We start from the raw sequence: 16,574 nt of genomic DNA on the forward strand, positions 1-16,574 counted from the left end.
TTATATCTTAATACCTGTACGGTCGATTTATCATAGTCCAATTATTAATTTAATGGAATAATATAGCTACCCCAAGCACTCCGTGCACCGCCATGTGAATGAAACATAGCATACCAGCAAAATTTGAAATAATCTCTAAAATTCTAAATAAATAGTATCATAAACTCAGTTCAGTATTGAATTAATCCGCACAGGAAGCAGTTCTGCTGCGGGACGTTCACAGTATGAGTTTAGCTTCAAACAAGAGCGATTGCATCATACAGCTACTGGTCGTTTGCATTAGAACAAAATGCAACGAAAAGAGAACAACGACCGTGAAAATTTTACCAAGCAGCCTTTTTAAGGGCTATAAATGTTTACAAAAAAAAACTATTATAATTAATTATATGTTGAAATATGCAAATCGGTGGTGAAAATAATCAGTTTAGTGAAGTTTTACAGTCTGATAGATTCTAATTAGACAGTTTTCGCATACTCGGCTTTTTTAATTGGATTTTTTGTGTATTGATTTGAAAGCGTTTTGTTGACTTCAGGGTGTTCAAGTGGTGTCAGCTATTTTGTTGTTCATTATATGTCATTATATGTCGCAGTTCACGTGCGCAGTTTTGCTAAAAAAAATCAATGTAGAAAGCCGTAGATATATTTCCTACTTTTCATATTATAGGCCTATTGGAGATTTTAATCGATCGTGACCACTATACCTACACCAACCATATCAGTTTTGCATCCACGGACAACCTGGTCAGCCTGGAAATAGATGACGGAAGTCAGCCGGCATCCATCGGAATTCGAATTCAACTCATCATTCGGCTACACGAACGCCTTCATTCAGGGCAACCATTATTTTATTATAAAGAACTATAAAAAATACTTCGTAATATTTGATTGTATGTTAGAATGTTTGATGTAACTAATCCGTACTTTAGTAGTGTATGGCACATGGGATGGACATTTACATGTTAGGGTTGCTCAAAAATCGATATTTTTTCTTTTTTTGGAAAATTGGCTAATTTTTTTTTATATGTTTAGGAATGTTTACAATTTTCAGGAAAAATACGTAGATAAATAAAGTTGAAGTTTTGTGGTTGATAACGTCATACGGTTTTATCGGTTTTCATGGTTTGTAGAGAGAGGGCGCTAAAATTTTTAAATATTTTTTTTTTGAAAATTTAGACCTTTTTACATAACTTTTTTTTTGTTAAAAGTGAGAGTGGCAACAGTCCCTTGCTCCAGTTCTACACTGGAGCCTTGATAAGATTTGTTTCTATGAGCTTCTATTCTAAATCAACACGCAGACGTTCCTAGGCTATGGTGCCCACTTGGTCACTGTTTCTTTGTACTGATTCAAACAGATTTTATAAAATTGTTATTAAGTGTATTTATGTTTGTGTCTTATGAATTTAGTTGCAGTTGCAGTTTTTTCAATACTGTTGTTATAGCGACGCGAACGCTCCTAATTTTATCTTGCTTTTGAAGTCAATCTATGGAACAGAGACAACAGGTCTCACTCTAACTAATAGCTTCCGTATATGAGATGACTAATGGAGCAGAGATAAATGAGGGTACCGTTACCCTACCTTTATCTCTACTATTGGTCGATCGTTAGTCCTGAGCTGAATCGGTGGCCTTTAGTACCGTTCTTGCATGCACTTCCTCTTACACTTCACTCACACATCAACTCACCCATCAGACATCCTTACAAAATAAACTGGATGAACATCGTTTGACAGCAATCAGTGGTTTGCTCATTTGTTCAGTCTGTATTATTTTATTCTATTCTACAATATTCTATCTCGTTCCACAATATTCCATGGTAGTAGGTAGTATGAAAATGAAACATAAAACAGAGCTCAGTTAAGCCCCACCGGCCTCTCCAAGCCCGTGTCAAGCCCACCAACCACGGGAGGGTCAATTGTTAATTTAACGGAACAATATAGCTACCTCAAGCACTCCGTGCACCGCCATGTAAATAAAACATAGCATACCAGAAAAATTTGAAATAATACCTAAAATTTGAAATAAATAGTATCAAGAGTTCAGTTCAGTATTGAATCAATCCGCACAGGCAGCAGTTCTGCTGTGGGATATTCACAGTGTGAATTTAGCTTCAAACAAGAGCGATTGCATCGTCCAGCTGCTGGTCGTTTGCATTAGATCAAAATGCAACGAAAAGAGAGCAACGACCGTGAACATTTAACCTATCAGGCCTTTTAAGGGCTATACATGTTTACAAAAGAACTATTAGAATTGATTATAAGTTTAAATATGCAATTCGGTGGTGAAAATAATCAGTTTAGTGAAGGTTTACAGTCTGATAGATTCAAATTAAAGAATTTTCTCGGCTTTTTTAATTGGACCGACTTTGTGTATTGGTTTGAATGCATTTCATTGACATTGACTGCATTTCATTCACATTCTTCACTGGAAGAATATAATTGACTTTGAACACTATACCTACGCCAACCAACCTGATCAGTCTGGAAATAGTCCCGCAGCGGTTTCAAATTCTAGTAGTGAAGAAAAGGATTGCTTGTACAATTCACACAATCGATTAACTAACGGATATTCGTAAGCGTGTCGGTTTTATTCGTATTCACGACATCCAGTGATATGTCTGACATTACCCACCCATACTTTTTTTTTTGAGTACTTTACTATGTTTGTATGAAGTTATGAACTAAGTTCTTATTAACACTTTCACGACCATAAGATGTCCAGGACGAAATATGTCAGTATAACACAATATTTTAGCTATTGTGGGTGTAAAATAAGAGTTTCGCCAGAAAAACATAGCAGGCTGCATAAGTTTCCTGAAATTTCTTTATACATATTTTTCCCGGATCAGGGTCATTTCACCGAAAACCATTTCGCCGAAAGGGTGATTTCGCCGAATGTCATTTCGCCGAATGATGTTGCGCCGAGAGGGTCATTTCGCCGATTCCTTCGCCACATCGATTTGATTCGTGTGCTGTCCGACCTCGTTACCGGTCGTCCGGACCTAACTAAAGTAAAGAAACCTTGCTTTGAGTAGACAGGGCATACGAGGCGGTCACAGGTTTGTATGCAAGAGGCCGCCGCTTCCTACGGCGGTTACCTCAGCCGGCGTCGCCTTGGCGGCTTTATGCTTCGCTTAAACTCTTGGCTTCGGTTATGTGGCTGCGCCACATCAGTTATCCAGGAGTCATAATAACACAAAAAAATAATAATATGATGTATTCGAAATTACCCTTTCGGTGAAATGTCTCTTTCGGCGAAATGACCCTTTCGGTGAAATGACCCTTTCGGTGAAATGACCCTTTCGGTGAAATGACCCTTCGGCGAAATGACCTATTCAGCGAAATTACCCGCTTCCATTTTTCCCTATGATCCTCAGCAATAAATAAACGAAGAGTTAGGTTTATTATACCGTAATTTAATTTATTGCTTCATTTGCTTTAATTATCAGAATGGTAAAATAAATAGTTAGTTATGGTATTCTACTGAAACGATTTCGTGTACTTGTTTAGCAAAAGTGGACGTTTCACATGACACATGTATTATGTGTTCTATTTTCTATACGTCGTTTTGCACAAACTTTTTTAGTGCAATAAATATTGACAATTCTTTATTTTTTTCTTATTCGTTCAGATACACAATTGTCGCCTTGGAAATAAGTTTCAGTAAAAAAAACATCTATGTAATAATAATTGAAGAGTCGATAACGATATTTATAGAAGGGAAAAATATTTTCCTTGAGCGTTAAGGGGTTAAGTTGATGAAGTACCTCATTTGAAAAAAAAACTTGAAAGCAAATCGAAACCCAGTGGATTTTTTTTCCATAAATACGTTTATTTCTTAAGGCAGTTTACATAAGTTTTTCTTCGCCGTAGCATCACTTTTACATAATATTCTTATCCTAATTTAATTCTAACATAGTCACAACGTTTTGAATTTATTAAAACATATTCTCTTATAGCTTAAATATCATCTTAGGTAACTCGTCATTAATTATGAAATCTACTCGGAAATATTATTTGAACCAAACGATTAACTTCTATAAATTATAAAATAAGCTGTTATTTTCAGACATTTTGTTGACAATTTCATAAACTGTTTCGAGTTTGTTTGTATCATTACATAATTTTTATTCTAATTTAGCTATTGGTTGAACTCATGGGCGCAGCTGGGATCAGAACTAAGTCTTAAAAGGGGCCTTTATTAAATTGAAACTCCAATTTTCTTTATGAAATGATAAATAAGTTTCATGTATGAAAGGTCACGACAAGCAAGAATGTCTCGAACTGGGATATTGGATAGTTTACCTTGGGTACGCAAAGAATTTATTAGTTGAAATCTGACATCACGATACTCCACGCATGTCCAAACGACATGATCAATATCCCGATAACCTTCTCCGCAAGCACAATGATTAGTCTCGGAGAGCCCAATTCGAAGGAAAACCCAGTGGATGTTTTTGCTAATTAGTTGAAGTAGTTTTGAATTTGATGCTCATTTTTTTATCGATTATTTTGCTGTCATATCAAGCTTACGAAGCACCCCTCCTATTCAAGATTGAAAACAAATCGAAACCCAGTGGATAGTGTTGCGAAGTACTCGAAGAATTTAAAATAAATAGAAACAAATTCAAAGTTTCCGTAACACTAATTACCAACTAATAAGCAACTCATTATCCACCGGGTTTCGATTTGTTTTAATGCTTAGTTGGGAGGGGTGCTTCGTTAACTTCATATGGACTTAACAAAAAGAGCAACGAATTCCAAATTACCGTAACTATTTGGTAACTTATTAGCAACAAACTATCCACTGGGTTTCGATTTGTTTTCAAGCTTTTTTGGTAGGGATGTTTCGTTAACTTTATGAGAACTTAGTGCAGTGTTCAAAACAATAAAAAAAACTGAGCAACAAATTCAATACTACCGTAACTAATTAGCAACTAATAAACAACAAATTATTAATTTGGCTTCGATTTGTTTTCAAGCTTTTTTAGGAGGGGTGCTCCGTTAACTTCATATAACCTTAGGAAGAACTTAAATTTAGAAAAAAAATGAGTAACAAATTCAAAACTACCGTAACTATTTAGCAACTAATTATCCACTGGGTTTCGATTTGTTTTTAAGCCTATTCAGGAGGGGTGCTTCGTTAACTTCATATTCAAATGTCTGGATTGCCTTTAGATTGGATACAAACATTTCTTCCTGAGTTCTACAGTTAGTCTTCGAAGTAATGCCAGAAAAAGAGGAATTCGGGAGCAAGATAGTGAATTTTGCGACTACTTCAACTAGCAGTCAATCGATTGTTTCTGAGATTTTTTCGAATCACGTTCATGATCCTTCTTTTGCAACTAAAACTAGCAGTTAAACTTGAACTGCTAATTCACTAATGGGTCGAGGCCGAAATGTAAAAAATAAGGTAGTTGATCAATAATAGAAAAAAAGAGCTTGCGAGAAGTTGTTTGTTTATATTCACAGTAAACTTTGAACTGTTGAACTGTATTCCAGTGAAAAGTTATTCGTGAACAAAAGTATAGAACGTCGGCTGCTGGCTGGCTGTTCATCTCCGTCCGTCTGTTTCCCGAGAAGAGATATAGAAAATCTAATTTTCCAAATGTACAAACAATGCTTTCTGTGAATCTCGGCTGGCGTAGTAACAGGTCCCTGTCAGAAAGAAAGGCTCTCTGTGTTCATTGTGTGCCGACTGAAAGCTGATGGAAAAACCTTATTTAGATCAACAAGGATGATGATGATGCTGATGATGACGTTGATTTCGCCGACAATGTCGGAATGGAAAATTCAATAACATAATGGTTCGGTGACTTTTCCCGCACCGAAAACATAAACATTCCTTTAGCAAACAATCACACACACACACGTGGAAGCGTAACAAAGTACATATGGATATGTTCGCTTTTTCGACCTCTCGGAAAATGTTCGCAAACAGAACAGAGCGTAAATAAACTCATAACCCCGGATCATTGTTCCGGTTCAGTGTGTCTCTCAGCTGGATCGCTGTGCTGACTTCGGATAGGGATGCCAGGGGATTTACGAGCGGGGTGAGGATCCAACGGAAAAACAAATAGCAAAATTTCCTGGCAAAGCTTCAATCGTCGTTGCTGGTCGGTGAAATGAAGCCAATATTTCCAGCAGGGACTGAGCAAACCAATTTGTATTGGCAAAGTTGCAGATCATTGGAAATTGAAAATTCGAAATTGATTCGTAATATTTTTAACGTGCATTAAACTGGTGACTGCCGCCGCGCATAAAAGAAAAAAGGTTCGAATGTACGGCCGATGAATCTCCGGGTTACAATCCACCACTGCATTCCCCTTCTGCCTAATTTTTCTCGTTCTAGGAAATTGTAAAACACCGCAAAACAACAGTCCCTATAGAGAGGAGCTATAACGAGTTGGATTTTCCCGACTGGGAGATTACCCTAAAATTCATTCTGGGGAAAAAGACGGCTTGTCGAACGAAACCACGGCCACAAATTCTGCCGCACAACATTCCATGATTGAAAAAAATACATATACTAAAATAAATTGTGTTACTTTAATGGATTACATTTTGTTAGTCTATTTAATTCCGGCCCTAATAGATATTCCCGGAGAGGACTAAATTTCTGGCGGATGTGAGATGATGAATACCTTATAATACAAAGGAAATGCCATTCACAATACAACAAAAAAAAAACAAAAACGATAGTCTCCTGAACTAAAGAAAAGCCAAAGTACTAGATCAGTTCTGTTGGAGTACCACTAGCGAGCGAGCGAGCAAGCAACTAATTGGGCTAAAAGCATCTTTAGCATCAGATTTTTCCAAAATATTCCTGCCATCGGCCAGCGACCGATGGAGGCGTTCGAGGAAAAAGAAAAACAAAATAAAAACATACAAAGTTTCCATGGTAACCTCTCAGCAACGTGTTGTGTTTTGTTGCGTGGGCGCGCGGACAGTGCTGCTCGCGGGCGTAGAAGAAATGATGCTATCGATTTGGGCTTGTAATGCCAAACAGCGATGTAAACCCGATGTTCGGTTTGTTGTGTGTGTGTATGTATTTTTCTGTGCTGCTCGAAAAATTCCTTGGGTTTTGCCTTTGTAGGCGTTGGTTGCCGGGGAATCGCCAATCAAATCGGGATTTGGATTAAATGTGAATTCTTCAGATAGCTGATATCGTAATTGTTAGGGAACGCGAATAACTGTTGAATGTTAAATTTAATGAAAATATTGAGAAAAAATAAATATCACTACCCATGAATGACGGTCTTCGCTAGCCAGTCATTGCGACGGGCGAGGTTCTCTGATATTTGGAAGGAATCCATCATACCTCCGGTTTGCAAAGAAACGCGTGATGTCACTAATTTACCGTGGCATTATCTTGCGGTGTGTCGGAGGTGAGCAAACTGTGAGAGAGCTAAAGTGTTTTTGCCGCATTTGTAAAATCCGGCATTCTAAGGCATCGGTTTTTGTTCGAAAATAAAAAAAAATTAAAAATTGTTCATTGCTTTTTATCCAAATCTACACGGCTTTTGAACAACTGTTTAGATAATTAATTGTCATTTGTAAAACTCAAAGAAAGACTTTTATTTTTTTAATAATTTATCTGAAGCTGGGAGTCTCCTTATCTCTCCAGCAGGCATAAAACCGCCGCATCTTTCAGCAATTCCATGAAAATAAGACATTACGACCTCTAAGAAATTCATAATTTTCGGTAAAATCGTTTTCCATCGAAAAATATTAGACCCCTATTCTTTTATGGACATTAGGGTGCCATCGGGATGATCATTTCCATGTTTGGGTTGATCAAAAAATCATTTTTTTCTTTTTTTTAGAAAACTGTTTTTTTTTCAATTCTTAACTTGGTAACCACCGAATCGATTTTCTCAATTTTTAGATATGTTATCTAGAGGTGTCAATAGTTTCTACCAAAAATATTGTTTATATTTTTTTCTAAAAATTGACTGTGTATGTGCGTATGTGTGTAGGTAACGTTTTTTGCACTAACTTTTCTCGGAGATGACTGGACCGATTTTTACAAACTTAGATCCAAATGAAAGGTCTTATCCCTGAACTTCATTTGGATCCCACCACCGGTTCCAAAATTACAGGGTGATATGTACAAAAATGTGGAAATAATACACCAAAAATGTGAAAATAATGCCACTCGCATTTCTCGGAGTACCAATTTTAACAAACTGAGATTCAAATGAAAGGTGTCATGGTCCCATACAAAGTTCTTGAATTTCATTTGGATCTAATTTCCGCATCCATCCTCAGAGTCGCCGCGCCAAGCTGCTCTTCCGTTGGTAGCCCTAGCTCCAGTTGTTGCGCGTATTCCTCTGCAGTACGAAAGCTACGTAGCTGCTCGAGATTAAGTCCCGGCGTCCTTGTGCGACGAGTATTGTGCACCGTTGACAGTTTTGAGCGCATACAAACCGCGACAAGGTAGTGGTCAGAATCAATGTTGGCACTGCGGTAGGTGCCGACATTGATGACGTCGGAGAAGAATCGCCCGTCGATGAGAACGTGGTCGATTTGATTTTCCCTATGTTGATCAGGTGATCTCCAGGTGGCTTTGTGGATATCTTTTCGGGGGAAGAAGGTGCTTCGAACTATCATTTCTCGGGAGGCTGCAAAGTTCACGCATCGTTTGCCGTTGTCGTTTGTTGCCGCGTGTAGGTTCTTCAGCTCGAGGTTAGGGTCCTTAGTGTAAATATGTCAATTTCAAGGAAAATTTTCTCTAGTTTGCAGACAGTCTGTAACCAAATAAACCATTGATAATCCCATGAATGATTTGCTGAATTTTATCCAAATCCAACTGCTAGTACATTTTTTTCCAAAATTCAAATCGCCATAGAGAATCTTAAAAAAAATTGTAGGTTTTATTAGTGTATGGTATTTTTTGCAATGACTAAGTGGAAACATATATTAAAGAAGGCAAATGAATGAGAAATTCACAGAAAAATTTATGCTCAGGGGCAGGACTCGAACCTGCGTTCTTACGCAATCCGTGCATAAGCGTTTACCATTTGCACTACCCTGAGCTATGGTAGACTGAAGGTCTACAACAGAACGAGTTGGTAAGCGTACATCGAGCAAATGATCTCCTAGTCGTCCTTATATCCAAACACTAGTCTTCTCGCTCTATACCTATTTTCCGCTCAAGCACTGGATAGGAGAGTATATTTAGTAATCACTTGTTGCCTTCTCTACTGTGCTAGTCTCGGCCTGGCTAAATTATAATCGTTTTTGGTAATAGCATGTTTAATTAGAACTCAAGTTTTTGAAAATCGGTTCAGTCATCTTGAAGAAGAGTGCATACTTGTGTCACATGCAGACATTTTACGATCTCGACGAACTTAGTCGAATAGCATATGACACTCGGCTCTCCGGGACTCGGTTCAAAGGTAGCCATTTCATAGCCTTTCTTTATGAGAAAGTTAAAAAATAGTGTCCAAGAAGCTGTAGAAAATCCAGTGAACACACTAAACAATATATGCACTGGAAAAAAAGTATTGCTATTATTGCTTTTCGAAGAATTGAAAAACTAACGAAAAATATTAAATTGAAAAACAACAACGCATTGCAAAACTTTTTAAATTTAAGGTAATGAAATCCAATATTCGACGTTAATTTAATTAGTACCATTTTTTAGAAATGAACGTTTCGTCTTCGACTCATCAGTACATAGCAGTTCATGTTGAACTGCCACGGCACTCAGCAGTTCAACACAGTTCGCTAAGCAGACGAAAAGTTATCTCTACTTGACTTAAGTTGCATCGAGGAACAATACCTTCACGGGTGAAGTCCCGAACGTAAATAAGTAAATAAATAAGAGGCTTGCATACAAGAAAACCGGTATGCCCTACACGGTAAACTAGATGTAACTAAAGACTGTCCCAGAAAGTATGGTCGCAACCAAAAACCGCTGCCATTTCGCAATGGCTGCGTCCTGTTGTTTACACTCTTCTCTAATCACTTGTGCATTTGTGAAAAAGCCGTGCGAAATGCAATCAGGAAGTTCGGTGAGGATAACACCTTTGAGGATAACACCTTTGAGGATAACACCTTTGAGGATGAACCGAAAACGGGTCGAAAAAAAGGTCCTGCTAACCCTCAGTTGGATAAACGTATACTGAAGACGTTCGAGCAAAAGAAGAAGGTTTCAGTCCGGGATGTGGCCAAAAAAGTGGGCACTTCGAAGTCAAATGTTCTTCGTGCTAAAGAACGTTCGAATCTTCGAACCTATAAGAAGCAGAAACAACCAAAACGTAGTCCGAAACAAGAAGCATCGATCAGGCCGAGGGTTCGAAAGCTGTACAATACAATTCTTGCTGGAAATTTGAGCTGCATAATCATGGACGACGAAACCTACGTGAAAATCGATTACAAATCCTTGCCGGGACCACAATATTATACGGTGCGAGAAGGGCAAGTGTTGAATCAGTCCGAGACATCGATTGAAGTTGAAAAATTTGGTAAGAAAGCTATGGTCTGGTAAGCAATTTGTAGCTGCGGTAAAATTTCGAAACCCTTCATCACCACTGCTTCAATGAACAGCGAAATATACATCAAGGAATGTTTACAAAAACGACTTCTACCCATGATTCGAAGCCACAGGATCCTGTTGTCTTCTGGCCAGATCTTGCTTCTTGTAGCACTCGAAATCAACGGTAGAAACTACCAAAAATGTCACTTTCGTCCCAAAAGACATGAATCCACCAAATTGCCCACAACTTCGACCAATTGAGGAATTTTGGGCATTAACGAAGGCACATCTAAGGAAACATGTCTCGGCAGCTGAAACCATTCAACAGTTCGAAAAAGATTGGAAAAAATGTCAAAACTTGTCGCCAAGAAGTCTGTACGGAATTTAATTATGAACTTCCGCAAGAAGGTGTGCCAGCTAGTCTACAATGGTTAAGTAGCAAATGTTGAGAATAATATTCTGTTGTTGTAGTGTAATATTATCAGTATATCAAATAAAATTTGAATATCTTATACTTGTGAATTATTTACAGCGAAATCAAAGTGCGTCCATACTTTCTGGGACAGTCTTTACAAATAAATACTTCGATAGTACACTGAGGTCTTTTTTACGCGGGGAATACGGGAATAAAATAAAATTCGGGGCAACACCAGATCTCGACGTTTGAAGCATTTCTAAGACAACACAAGAAAACCGGATAATTTTGAAATATCACTTAAAAAATCGCGTAACTTCGGAAATCCGCATAAAAAACCGCGTAGCTTCGGAAATCTGCCTAAATAAATTAACCCGCATTGAAAACCCGCGTTAAAAGACCTCAGTGTACTCAGAAAATTAGTATAAAAATTATCTAGAATTGTGTGAAGTTTACAGGAAAGTACAAAAAAATAACCTTTATTTTTTCTGCCCATCTTTGGTTAAAAAGCGGCTCATCAATAATTTACCTAAACTCTGAGATTGTACACTTTTGTTGAATTTTTAGTAGAATGTACTCAGGATAAAAAAGCGCACAAACTCAAATTCTAAATAAAATATTAAATAGGTAAATAAAAATAACAAGATCGCAATTTGCTCGTATTTTCCAGTAAATTTTATCAAATTCTAGATTATTTTTGTACTAACTTTCGCAGTACAGCATTAGTATTTATTTCTGGGTCCATCCAGTTTATCGTGTAAGCAAATATGATTGTTTTTTTGTTTCGTCTTCGACTTATTAGGTGCACAGCAGTTCATGCTGCACTGCCACGCCACTCAGCAGTGCCGGCTCTAGATATACGACCTTCAAAATTGCAGTTTTCCACTGACACTGTGACGAATGGTGCTGCGTTCGGAGTAGATTTCAACAGAGGATCGTCTCAATGATCGGGGTACTTCAAACAAAGACGGTATTAAGCCAATTCGAGGAACCGGCACAAGTCACAGTACGATAAGTTCAAAAGTACGATGATGATACTAATCGAAGATAAGCGATTATTGGAATCGTGTTATCACACGTTGCGTAAGGAACAATACCGACTTCCGACACGCATCGCACGCTTTATAGCTAATCCATTAACGATGACAGTTTGAAAACTGATCTTGCCCATCGTTGATAAGAACGCTGGTGATTCCCCCAGCGAATTCCATTTGAAAAATTTCGGCTTTATTTGACACAATTTTCAAGTTCTGTTGTGATAGCAATGCTCCATTGAATGAACATATGGAATGTGTTAGGACGAACGCAGATTTTCACACATTTCTAGCATTGAGTTTCCCAGGAATCCATCAGCAAGAATTATAACTGCTCCACCTACGCTTATCTGAACTACAAAGTTTCATCCCCATAGCTGGAACATAAATACTCCATTATGCGGGGATGTTCGAAGAATTTCGAACTCTGAAGAGAACGTTCCCGATGACGTCCGTCGGGCAGGACATGGCTCTCGGGTTCCCGTAGTACACCAGTAATCTTTGCAATGCTCATCCAACCAACCTCCAATGCTAATCGGAAAATGGAAAAGCTGAAAATCAGAGCTATGGGAGCGTTTCAAAGTAGACTCATTTCGTTGCTACACTTCATCATCACGGCTGAATGGATACTGTTGTGAGGTGGCCGTCGTCGTACTCCCAATCAGCACTAACATTTATGATTGACATGCTTATTTCCTTCCAACGCCCACCAGCACCCCGGGAAAAGAGTGACGTAAGGAAAAAGGAATTTTTTTTTCTCGAACAGAGCCGTAATAGATGTGCCTGCGTGTTCGTGTTTGTCTTTCGAACGTTGTTATCCATCGCAAAGGTGAAGAGAAATTGAAAAAGTTTTTCTTTTGAATGTGCCATTGAAAAGAATTTCCCTGCTGATGATGTTGTTACACAAATGCGTTTCACAATTGTGTCTGGCTGTCAGAAAAAGAACATCACTTACCGTGTTGTGATTGTGAGATGAATTGAGTTCCTCCGAATCGTTGCCTTCTGCCGGAGCAACAGTTTGACCGATCAAGGATCTGCAACAAAAAAAAAATGAGACATTGTTAGACGCTACTGCAGATTGTGTTTTGTGTCGACAAACCAATAATAATAGTTCTGTTCCCCCCCAAAAACAAACCAACCTCTCTTTCCTACCGGGACATCAGTTACGACATTGCGCTTCGAGGCATTTCCTATAAATAATGTCATCCGGGGAAGGTTTAATTTGAGCAACTGTGCACTGACGAGAGGTCGAGTTCGAAAATCGTTCCAGGAATCTCGACCCGACAGGATTTATTTGCAATGATATTTCTTTCCAGGTAACACCACAAATATGCAATTTATTTGGACATCAGACAAAATAAATTTCCAATGAATATTTAATCCCTTCTTTCGTATTGCTAGGCTGGAAATTAATTTGGTTGCCCACTCGAAATCAGTAGTCTAACAATCAAGTAATTAATCGCATTTTCCCGTCGCACTGGGCGTGGTTCGAGATTTGGATTTTGTGGGAGCAGGAATTCAAAGACGGGAAATCAGAAGCGTGCTAGTTTTGGTTGCTTCGGTTAATCAATACGATGGATGGCATTTAAAAAAGATGATTCGATGGCATTTAAAAAAGATTATAAGAAAAGCTTCCTTACGATATCTTACCGATTACAAATTTACGATTTCCTAACAAATCTGCAAAATATATATATTTTTTAAACCTAAAAGCAGCAGACGAATAAACGACTACTTAACTCCAGAAAAAAGAAGCAAAACAAAGGAAAACAATTAAAATTAAAAACTACAAGGCAATCCGTTCCGTAGTTATGCCGTTACCCCCCTTTTTAGAGACACTTGCTTCTTTCAACCCCCCATTTGATCATATCTAAGGTATACAAAATGTTTCTATGGTTTCGAAAAGTATCGATATCGAGTATCGTCAAATTATATGATTTTTTTCATGACCACCCCCTGTTAATGACACTTGCTACGCTCCCTCCCCCATAAAAATGCCATTATGACCGTCTTCAAAGAGTAAGAAATATCTGTGCTAAGTTTGGTGGCATTCCGTTCAGTAGTTTCGTTGTTATGTCTCTACATAACACTTCGGCTGAAAAGTTCGTATCGTTTAATAGAAACACACATTTTTTTGTCAAAATTCGTTTTTATTATTCAACATAATTGCCATCAGAGGCGATACAGCGATTACAGCGATCTTCCAACTTTTCGATAACATTTTTGTAGTACGATTTGTCCTTTGCCTCAAAATAGGCCTCAGTTTCAGCGTTTACCTCTTCATTGCTTCTAAATTTTTTACCAGCAAGCATTCTCTTGAGGTCTGAGAACAGGAAAAAGTCACTGGGGGCCGAATCTGGAGAATACGGTGGATGAGGGAGCAATTCGAAGCCCATTTCGTTCAGTTTCAGCATGGTTTTCATCGACTTGTGACACGGTGCATTGTCTTGATGAAACAAACCTTTTTTCTTCTTCAAATGAGGCCGTTTTTTTAAAAAAAATTTCGTCCTTCAAACGCTCTAATAACGCTATATAATAGTCACTGTTGATGGTTTTTCCCTTTTCAAGGTAGTCGATGAAATTATACCATGCGAATCCCAAAATTCAGACGCCATAACCTTACCGGCCGATTGTTGAGTCTTTCCACGCTTTGGGTTCGGTTCATCGCGTGCAGTCTACTCAGCTGACTGTCGATTGGACTCCGGAGTGAAATGATGGAGCCATGTTTCGTCCATTGTTATATATCGACAAAAAAAATCGGTTTAATTTCGATATAACAGCTCCAAACACTGCTCAGAATCATCAATTCGTTGTTGTTTTTGATCGATTTTGAGCTCACGCGGCACCCATTTTGCACAAAGCTTTCTCATATCCAAATATTCGTGAATAATATGTCCAACACGTTCCTTTGATATCTTTAGGGTGTCAGCTATCTCGATCAACTTCACTTTACGGTCATTGAAAATCGTTTTGTGGATTTTTTTCTCGTTTTCATCGGTAACAGCCTCTTTTGGACGTCCACTGCGTTCATCGTCTTCGGTGCTCATATGACCAGTACGAAATTTTGCAAACCACTTACGAATTGTTGCTTCGCACGGTGCAGAGTCTGGATAACACTCATCAAGCCATTTTTTGGGTATCGGCGGCACTATTTTTCATCAAAAAGTAGTGTTTCATCAACACACGAAATTTATTTTTTTCCATTTTTTTTTCACAATAACAAAAGTTGCTTCACTCAAAATGCAATATCTCACAAACTAATAATCAGACAGCTGTCAAATTTATACACGTATCTTTTGAAGGTAAGTACTAACTGAAAATGGTATGGATTTAATTCTAGTGGCGTCCTCTCATAGAAACGATACGAACTTTTCAGCCGATCTGTTACATTATACCCCCCTATTTAGAGACCCGTACTATATCCTCTCTCCTTATAATCATATGTAAGGTATTCCAAACAGCTATGGAGTTGTTCGAACTGTTGACGTAGGACTACATCGCTGTTGATAAAATCTCCGTTAACATTTGATTTGAATATATAAATATTGTTTTCGAAAATAGTTCTTCGAGAATTTTTTGATGCCCTGAAAAGGGCCGTTTAGTTTGTTGGTACTAGTGATAAAAGGTATTAATTCCATTCATCCAGCACTCAACGATCGAGGTCATCCTGCCTCTTTTTTTCTCGAATACGAAGATACTGCAGGATTTCAATGAAAATGTCTCTTGTGCAAACGGCGTACGAGCTTGAGCGACCACCCCTGGTTACTACTCCGTTACTGATCGGGATTAGCTTAAATTGTATAGGGAGTTTCTAAATGATCCGACCTGGGACTGGTAAATCATCCTTCATTGTACATGTTCTGGTAATCCCAAAATTCATTGATCAGTACCGGCGCCGGCCAGGCCCGAACGTAGATCGTCTAAGGAATGGAAAGGGATGTTAGTCCAACACTTGTTGTTACTAGAGGCCATATACTACTGCTTGGTTATATTGGTTGATCTGGGCAGCCGGCTACCGAGAAAAATATTAATTTGTTGTTTGAAATATTAATATCAAGTGTTTTTTTTACTATGTATTCAATATACCGATATATGTTATCTCTGTTATTAACTTTGTAATATCAACGGATTTGCGCAATAGTTGATTTTTATCATTCAATTTATAATCCCGAAAGACAACCAATAACATGGAAGAAGAAAAAATTCCAAAAAAAACTTTTCTTAGAAGCTAGATGGAAATTGATAGGTTGAATGAAGAGATAATTTAGTAAAAAAGAGTAATCAGAAGTGAAACATTGAAACTATCTGATAACTGAAAGAAAAAAGAAACTCCTGCAATTGTCGCCTTTTACGACATGGAAGCAGGAACCCAGTGGATCTATTCTTGGATCATTTTTTTCCGCCGGATTCCACACGGCATCTAGGCTGGTACTGTCCGGAGAGAGCTAATAGGTACTATCAATCTCCTAGTGGACCTCAGCCCCTCTCTTGTGCAAACGGCGAACGACGCACAAAACAAATCCACTAATGGTCAGCGTGCTGATGTGCTCAGCAACCTTCTCTACGGCATTATTGAGCCGATAAAGTCCGATAAAGGTCGATATTGATTCTAGTTTTGTGGGAGAGATTTTTTTGAATGCGAAAAA

At 38.1% G+C, this 16,574-nt stretch overlaps 1 protein-coding gene across 5 annotated transcripts in view; it reads right to left on the bottom strand.

The window, feature by feature from the left end:
• LOC131426012 (signal transducer and transcription activator) overlaps positions 1-16,574 on the bottom strand; it is a 102,707-nt gene that overhangs the window by 61,596 nt on the left and 24,537 nt on the right. For all 5 annotated transcript variants that reach the window (XM_058588397.1, XM_058588403.1, XM_058588404.1 and 2 more), the window contains exon 2: positions 12,884-12,962. The gene's annotated coding sequence lies outside the window, so the exon portion shown is untranslated. The remainder of the gene's footprint in view (positions 1-12,883; positions 12,963-16,574) is intronic.

The sequence above is a fragment of the Malaya genurostris genome, chromosome 1 (genome assembly GCF_030247185.1).
Source record: "Malaya genurostris strain Urasoe2022 chromosome 1, Malgen_1.1, whole genome shotgun sequence".
NCBI lineage: Eukaryota > Metazoa > Arthropoda > Insecta > Diptera > Culicidae > Malaya > Malaya genurostris.